Source organism: Pteropus vampyrus, unplaced genomic scaffold (assembly GCF_000151845.1).
Source record: "Pteropus vampyrus isolate Shadow unplaced genomic scaffold, Pvam_2.0 Scaffold72, whole genome shotgun sequence".
Classification (NCBI taxonomy): Eukaryota; Metazoa; Chordata; class Mammalia; order Chiroptera; family Pteropodidae; genus Pteropus; species Pteropus vampyrus.
Window position 1 is genome coordinate 1,733,619 of NW_011888853.1, and position 8,313 is coordinate 1,741,931.

The 8,313-nt window shown below is 51.2% G+C and overlaps 2 long non-coding RNA genes across 2 annotated transcripts; one reads left to right on the forward strand and one right to left on the reverse strand.

Moving 5' to 3' along the window:
- Positions 1 to 208: 208 nt before the first annotated feature.
- Positions 209 to 4,010, reverse strand: LOC111741050. Its single transcript, XR_002780834.1, has 3 exons — positions 3,748 to 4,010; positions 2,036 to 2,137; positions 209 to 1,667 (listed from the first exon to the last, which is right to left on the reverse strand). It is a non-coding gene; the product is annotated as an uncharacterized LOC111741050 (long non-coding RNA).
- A 77-nt stretch (positions 4,011 to 4,087) lies between these two features.
- On the forward strand, positions 4,088 to 5,385 carry LOC111741051. The gene is made up of 2 exons (XR_002780835.1): positions 4,088 to 4,170; positions 5,302 to 5,385. It is a non-coding gene; the product is annotated as an uncharacterized LOC111741051 (long non-coding RNA).
- The last annotated feature ends 2,928 nt before the right edge of the window (positions 5,386 to 8,313 follow it).

Genomic DNA, 8,313 nt, shown 5'->3' on the forward strand with positions numbered 1-8,313 from the left:
CCATTTCCGTGGTTTGCAGCCAGGGACTTCAAATGCCACTGAAATATTACTGATCACCCATGGACCTCGCTCTTCACATCAGTTTTCATGGGAGAGATTTACATGAGTCCATTTAACCTTATCCAACCTCAGGTGGTCTCCCATTCATTGGACAACCTGCTCCTCAGAAAATCTTTTTTTTTCAGAATATCTTAATTCGATGACTCCCTAGTAGGTTCTTAGCTATGGTTTCCCATGTGAAAAACAACATGTCCTCCTTTTATGCCCAGTATAAACAAAGAGTCGCTGGTCTGTGGATCTCGCTGCCATCCATGGAGAGCTTTTTTTTATGAATTCAACCATCAATCATGCAGCAAACATTGACTCAGCACCTACTAAGTGCCAGATACTTTGCAAGGTGCCAAAGCCTGAGCTACAAAGGCAAGTTCCCACTAGAGAGAGAAGACACACAGGACAACAATACAGGCAATAGAGAGTTATAGGGCCGAGATTGGGAGTCTGTCCAGAGCCCTGGTGGGAACTGGTGAGGGAAGACTCAATAGAGTTGAGAAGGCACGGCTGAGGTTTGGAGGATGACGGAGAGTATCAGTTCAGGTCCCAACAGACAGAACACTCAGAGGACTAAGCAAAGAGAGTTTGATCGAGAGGTGATTTACAGGGAGACAGAAACCAGCAAGGGCTGCAAAGCACTCTGGGGCTAAAAGCAACGGGGAGCCTCCGCCATCCTTAAGCTTGAAGGGGCGAGGGGAGGAAAGGTTGCCAGAACCCAGAGGAAGAGAGCCCAGCTGTAGGAACAGGCTGACAGGAGCGGTGGCCTCCCAGGGTCTGGAAGGGAGGGCGCTGTTGAATAGATACCCCAGCCTCACACTTCTCCTGCCCCACCCCATTTCCCATTTCCCCTGGCGCTTCCGATCAGCAGACCCACAGACAGCCAGAGAGCAAGGCACCCACGCTTCAAAAAGCTTCAGCCTCCCGGGCATGGAGCAGATGGAGATGATGGACAGAGATCTGAAAGGGCAGATGGAACATGTTCCGCATCCAAGCGGGCAGAGCGAGCAGGGCAGCCCAGAAGTGTAGAGAGCCTGGTATAACCAGAGAATGGAAACACCTATTTGCAGTGAAATGCAGAGTGACAAGAGATAAAGCTTGAGAGGTGAACCAAGACCAGAACGAACATCCCGTTAAGGAGCTTTTACCTTATTCTATGAGCAATGAGGAGCCTTTGAAGAAGGGGAATAATGTCGGATATCATCGTGTCTTAGCAAAGTCATTCTGGCTGCTGCAGGAAAGATAAAGTGACCTGAACACAGGGAAGCCAGCTGGGCGATGAAGTGAGAGATGACGAGTGTTAACTGGGGCAGTCACAGCGGGGATGGAGACGAAGGATGCAGGTGATGCTGGCGAGGTGGAATCTTGGAGCTTGGTCGTCAGTTTGATGCATGTTCTAGGTACTCGTGCTGCCTCCCCACCAAACTTGGTGTAAAACAACAAACACTTATTATAAATTCAGTGGTCAGTAATTCAAACAGAACCCTGAGGTGGCTTGTGTCCGCTCCACGATGTCTGGGGTCTCAGCTGAGAAGACCAGAATGGCTAGGGGAGAAATTCGCTTTGAACAACTGGGAGCTGGAAGCATCTGGAGGCTTCTTCACTCACATATCTGGCATCTGGGTGGGAGAAAAAGGCTGGGCTCAGCTTCGGCCGAAGACAGAATCATCAACATGGGGCCCCTGCATATGGCCTGGCCTCCCACAGCGAGTCTCTGGGCTCTGAGAAGGAGTGTCCCAAAGGGTATAAACACAAGAGGGTGTCCCAAGAGAAAGAGGAGGGAGCTGCGTGGCTGTTTAGCCCGAGAATAACATACAGTCACTTCCGCCATACTCGACTGGTGAAAGCAATCACAAGCCCATCGGATCTGAGGGGAGAGGCCCCTACCTCCCTGTGGAAATGTCAAAGAAGTTGGCGCCCTGTTTAAAACTGCCACATTGCTGGTGATTCCTTTTCCCTCCTGACCTTTGTCTCTAAGTCTGCTCACCTCAGTAAACGGCATCGCCCAGGGACTCAAGCCAGAAATCCAGGGTCACCCTCGATGCCTCTCCTCTTGTCACCTCCGTGTCCAATCCACCACCGTCTCCCGCTGACGTTATTCCCCAAATGTGTATACTATATTTCCTACCCTCCTCATCTCTCCTGCCCCGCCTTTGCCAGGGACCCCATCATCTCCCACCTACAGCGGCCTCCACTCCCGCCCCCCTCTAATCAATTCTCTACAGAACAGCCCAGAGTAGTAAAACGCAGCTCGCAACACTCCCCCACTGAAAACACCTCAGAGACCTTGTCGGGAGCAATTTCCTCAGGGCTGCACCCTGACCTCCAGGGCCCTGCCCCATCCGCTCCCCTCCCCCCACCCCACCCCCATCCCAGCCCCCCAGCCCCCTTCCAGCCCCCCCGCAGGCTCCACCCACACCTCTTTCCCTTCATTTCCTCAAACCCCCTAAACTCTTTCTGCCCCACTCTATCCCTGTACAAGCTGTGCCTTCACCTAGGATATATATCCCTCGTCTGACTCTCCTTGTGGCTGGCCCCTTCTCATCCTTGGGGGCTTATCTTTAAAGTCTCTTTTCCTGAACGATTTCCCATCCCCGGCTGTTGTAATTTCAGCCCCTCGGTGTGTTTCCTAAAACTTTTACCATCATTTTAAATATTTTTGTCGTTTTATTTGGCTTATGTCTGTCTCTCCCACGGAAATGCAAGCTTGTGTGAGCGGAGACTGGGCCCGTCTGGTTCCCTGCATCCCCAGCACCCAGCAGCACCCAGCACTGGCCTGGCACACGGCAATTATTTAGTGGGTGAATGGGTGAAGATAACTCCTGGGTGATCATAGAAGATGGAACCACTTTGGTTGTCCACTTCAGTCAGTAGGAATGACACGTTTCACCAACTGTTTCTCAGATTCATTTCTTAGTACTTTTAGGAGTCTTTCGGGTGGGGCAGGTGGCTCTGAGCTGGGGCGGAGAAGGACAAAGGAGAGCCAAGAAATGTGGCTCTACCCCTGGCTTTAGGGCATTCATTTGTTCATTCGTTGGGCGCCTGCTGTATGCTCTCGGTCTGAGGAGAGGCAGATGCCCCACGTAGGGTCCTGCACACTGCGAAGTGACCATGCGACACATAGGCGGAGCCCAGGCAGCTGGCAGTGAGCGCACGTGCCTGGAGCTTCTTCGCGGGTCTCAGGCCTATGGCTCCAGCTTTGACTGAAGGCCTCACCTGCCCCCTTAGCCCCCACAACCCACCAGAAGGGTACGGTCCCTGGATGGGCCTCCCCAGAGGGGTAGTGATGGGCAAGGAATAGATCCTCCAGTTTAAAAAAGAGTTATAATAATGATTCTAAAGGCAAACACCGACTATGCTTACATGGCCCAGGCTCTAAGCACTTGGCCTGTGTTAACTCACAAACTCTCCCAACAACCCTATGAGGAGGTATTGACGGAGTAAGGATGAGGCCACAGGAAGACACTCAGCACATACATGTCCCAAAGGTCATGCCCCCAATGACAGGCCTGGAGGGTTTAAACTGCAAGGATTTGAGGCGGACATATGGAAGCACTTCCTGATGACAGGGACCAAGAATATAAAATACCTCCCCTTTCAGAGCAGACACTTGCCTGGGACACACTGGGATGGTTTGTGGGACAAGGGAGGAGGGGACACCAGATGACCTCACTCATTCAAATGTACCGAGTGCCTTACCCTGCCAGGCGCTGATCTCAGTCTGGTGGAGGGGACAGATGGGGTGAGAGCATTCAGTGCCATGTGTGCCCAGCGCTGGAATATCTGAGGACAGGGAGGGCAGCTAGGCCTGCAGGGGTGGGGGCACCCAAGGAGGGTGTCCTGGTGTCACTTGAACTCAACATGCGCAGTGTGGGGGGTCGGTGGAAACCCCGAGGGCCCAGAGGCGCTGGCCGAGCACCCTGACTGGGCACTCTGGCCCTCCCCCAGCGTGACTTGCGTGACTGGTGCTGCCGGGGACCCTCCAATGTCAGCGCGGCCTGCGCACAAGCCGTCATTTCCGGTGGGCTGGGCTGGGGGAATGGGATGTGTCGCCAGGGTCCCGAGGCCGCCCCGCGGGGAGGGCGTTTGCACCATTTCATCCGGCTCCGAGCGCCTCCGGGGGTTAGTATTTGTGCTCCGGTCTCGCCTTCAGGACTGGGGCTTGCATTCCCAGGGGTAGCTCGGGCGGGAACTGGGGGAGTGCTTCTGGCCCCCGGAGTGTGAAACCGACCTCAGGAGAATATAATGCCCAAGGCTTGAGGGACATCCGTCCATCACCGCGGTGTCTTGATGCCACCGGCGAGGAAGACCATGAAATAGGTCTACCTGACACACGAAGGAGGCGCCAGGCTCTGGGGTTCCCGAGGTCGGGTTGTTTATACATCCCACCTGTGGGCCCAGCTGTCTATCCTGCTGAGAGTTTGAAAAGGCCTGAAATAGATCCCAGGGCTTGTGGGCTGGTAGCTCTGGGAGGCTAATTCCTTTCTTCAAAGGCAGATCTAATTTTCCTCGTCATGGAATAGTTTAGAAAATACCAACTCTGCCCTGATGGCGGGGAGCCCAGGTTTTAACGAAGCAAATCCGGTAGAGGGCGTGGCTAGTGTGGTAAAGGCCAAAGGCTGAGAGATGAGCTGGATGATTTCAAACACGAGGGTCATCTAAGTCATCACTGAAAACATTTTTAGCTCCAGGCAATGAAGGTGAATCCTCAGGTTGGGGGTGCTTGCCATTGCTCTGGAGCCTTCCTACGCTCCCTTGGGACAGCCCTGGCTCCTGTAGTTACATGACCACGGAGCTGCAGAATGACAAATGAACAAATGTGGAGGGGACCTTGGTGCGCTTGGGGTCCTGACCAGGTCCCTCTGGAACTTAGGCCCCTAACCTGCTCGTCCCTTAGAATTATTTTATCCCCATCTTGATAAATAGCATCACCACCACCAAGTTACTGGACCCAGAAGTTTAAGGCGTCACTCCAGTGCTTCAGTCAATTCATCTGCACATCTTAGTTCTATACCCTAAATATTTTTCATCTTGCTCCATCTCCACTGCTACCAGCCTTGCCCATTCCACCACCACCTCCCTTCTATAGCAGAAGCCTCCAAAACGAAAAGCTTTTTATCGGTTCTCTTCGTCTACTTGGGGAACAAAAATCCCAGCTCCTTCCCATGGCCCTAACTCCAATTTCATCACTCAACTCCGGCGACGCTGGGCTTCCCTCAGTTCCTAATATAGGTCAAGCTCTTTCCATCTTAGGGCCTTTGACCTTGCTGTCTCTCCTCTGCCTGGAACACTCTTCCCCCAGAGGCTGGTATGGCTGGCACCATCTCCTCCTTCAGGTATTAATCTAGATGTCCCCTTCTGAGGGAGGCGTTTCCTGAACGCTGAATCTAAATCTTCCCCCAAAATTGTGTCGCAGAACCCTGTTAATTTTCTTCTAATACAGGTTGTGCGTTGTAATACTTTAGTTATTTATCTCCACTAGAATGAAAGCTGCACAAAGGCAGAAGCTGTCTGTTCTGGGTAGTAAAATGTCTGTGCCTGGATAGTAAACTATTTTATTGAAGTATAACATATATTCAAAGAAGTATACACATCATAAGCGTATAGGTCAATGATTTTTATGGATGAATACATCTATGTAACCAGCACCCAGATCAGGAAATAAAACACTGCCAGCCCCTCAGAGTTCCCTACATGACTCCTCAGGGCCAAACGCTATCCCGATTAGATTCATTTTTGCCAGTTTTAAACTTTATGTAAATGGATTCACGATCCCCATAGTTGTTCACATCCTAATCCCCAGAATCTTTGAATATGTTACTTTCCAGATGTGATTAAGTGAAGGACCTTGAGATGGGGAGATTACACTGGAGGTTGGCCCAGTGTAATCCCAAGGGTCTTGAATAGTGGAGAGAGAGATGAAAGAGGTCAGAGTAATGCAGTGTGAGAAGGACTCAACCTGCTATTGATGACTTTGAAGATGGAGGAAGGGATAACGGGCCATGGATTGTATAGGTCCTTGGCCCAGGGGTTGGGGACCCCTGCTATATTGTACACTTAAAAGTTTATTAAAAGAGTAGATCTCGCGCTAAGTGTTCTTGCTACAAGAAAATCAAATGTCATTTGAAAGGCAAAATAATATTTAAAAATTTAAGCTTTCTACTTTTTGTAATATCCTGCCTCTCTCGTGCTCTTGTATGCTGCCATTTAATAAATCTTACTGAAGTTGTATTTCATCCTTCGGAAAAAAAAAAAAAAAAAGATGGAGGAAGGGAATGAGCCAAGGAGTGGGGGCCACCTCTCAAAAGTGGAAGAAGTAAGGAAACAGACTCCCTGGAGCCTCCAGAGGGAACTCAGCCCTGTTGACACCTAGATTCAGCCATCGAGACCATGTCTGACTTCTAATTTACAGAACCGTAAGAAAGTAAATTTGTGTTATTTCAAGCTGCTAAATTTGGGGGTAATTTGTTACAGAAACAATAGGAAACTAATACAAGTATTTACTCTTTGTGTCTGGCATCTTTCTCACAACATTTTATTTGTACTCTATAATATCCCATCACAAGAATACACCACATTTTATTCATTGACTATTTTTACTTATTTCTAGTTTGGGCTATTATCAATAGTGCTGCTGTGAACATTTTTGGACATGTCCTTGAGTTAACATATGTACATATTTCTGTTGCACATATACAAGAACAGAATGGCTGGGTTATAGGATATGCGTATATAATGGATGCTGTGACACATCTCCCAGACTTCCCTTCAGGACTGAAGGACCTGTTCCCCCAACCTGGTAGGAGGCTGCTGGCTGACAGTCCTCGCTGTCAGCCTCTCTGAGAAGAGAGAAGCTGAAAAGAGTTCCTTTGCCCAAGATCACACTCACTTCCCAAGGACAGTCTGCATCCATTCAATGGCTGGTTGACATGTGCGTGTATATCGGGGTGTGGGGGGGCGGTATATAAAGACCCTCTCCCCACTGCCGCCTGGAATAACTTTGAAGGGTCACCCCCGATTCAGAGTTCTCCAGGAATCAGGGGAGGCTTTGTCGAGGCCACATCTCAACCAAACTTTTCCCTCTTCCAACTCTGCTTCCTTCTCTTCCCCTGCAGACATTGATCCTTCTAAAGGAGTTGAACACTTTGTCACATGTTTATTGGGTCATTTTAGTCACTCGTGAAGTGTCTAGTCAAGACTTTCACCTATTTTTCTACTGGATTGTCTTTCTCTTTCTTGTGGCTTTGTGGGTGTTCTTCCTATATTCTGGACACAAGTCCTTTGTTGGATGTATTTGTCACATATGTTCAGAGTTGGATATCCTCGGGGTGCTTCAACAGTACCAGTACATGGTGGGTCCTAATAAAAATCATGAAGGCTTGAGTTTGAAAACTCCTTTAAGGAAAGAATGCTTGACTAGGTGAAACTATGTTTGATTTTAGTGGGTATAATTGGATATAGGATATGATCCCAAGGAGAGAGAAACGGGACCTTAAAGGGAAAGGCCCGGATGCAGGTAACACACCCTTAGACTTCGTCACTCCTAGCCTGAGGTTTGTGGCTACAAGCACTGAAACACTGCACCTCTTAAAGGTATTTGTAAATGAATACAGTCATTCATTCAGAGTGTCCACGGAAGGTATCGATACGTCAGCCTGTTCTAGGCACTGTGAACAAGAGACAAGATCCTTGCTTTCAGGACACCTAGAGGGAGAGAAACACAACAGGTAAACGAAATAAAATAATGTCCACACAGTGAGCCCTAAACTGAAGAAGCCCAGCGTGGAGGAAACTGTGAGTTGGGGGTGGGGGGAGCGTTGATCCAAGCAGCAGCCGGACCAAGGCGCACAGGAGGTCCCGCCCTCGGCCCCGCCCCCAGCTATGCATGCGTCTCCTGATTGGCCGGCGGCCGTCAGCCCCACCCCGCGGAGCGGACCGCTCGGGAAGCGCGGGGCGGGCCCAGCCAAGATGCAGCCTCGGCTCCCGGTGTCGCCGGGCGGGCCCGGGGCCGCGCTAGCGGGAGCCGGGCAGGAGGCGCCCACTGCGGCAGCCACGCGCTCCTAGTGCCCCAGACCGGCCGGCGGGCCCGGGTCCTCCTCGCCACGGTCCCGCCCGCTGTCCCCTCCCCTCCACCCTTTGTGCTGCCGCCGCTTGGTGTCCCTAGCTCCTTAGGACCCCGGCCGGGCCGGACCGCGGCGGCGCGCCAGCCCCGTGTGGGCTCCGGGTCAGCGGCCGATGGCGAAGGGGCGCAGCGCGAGCAGGGGC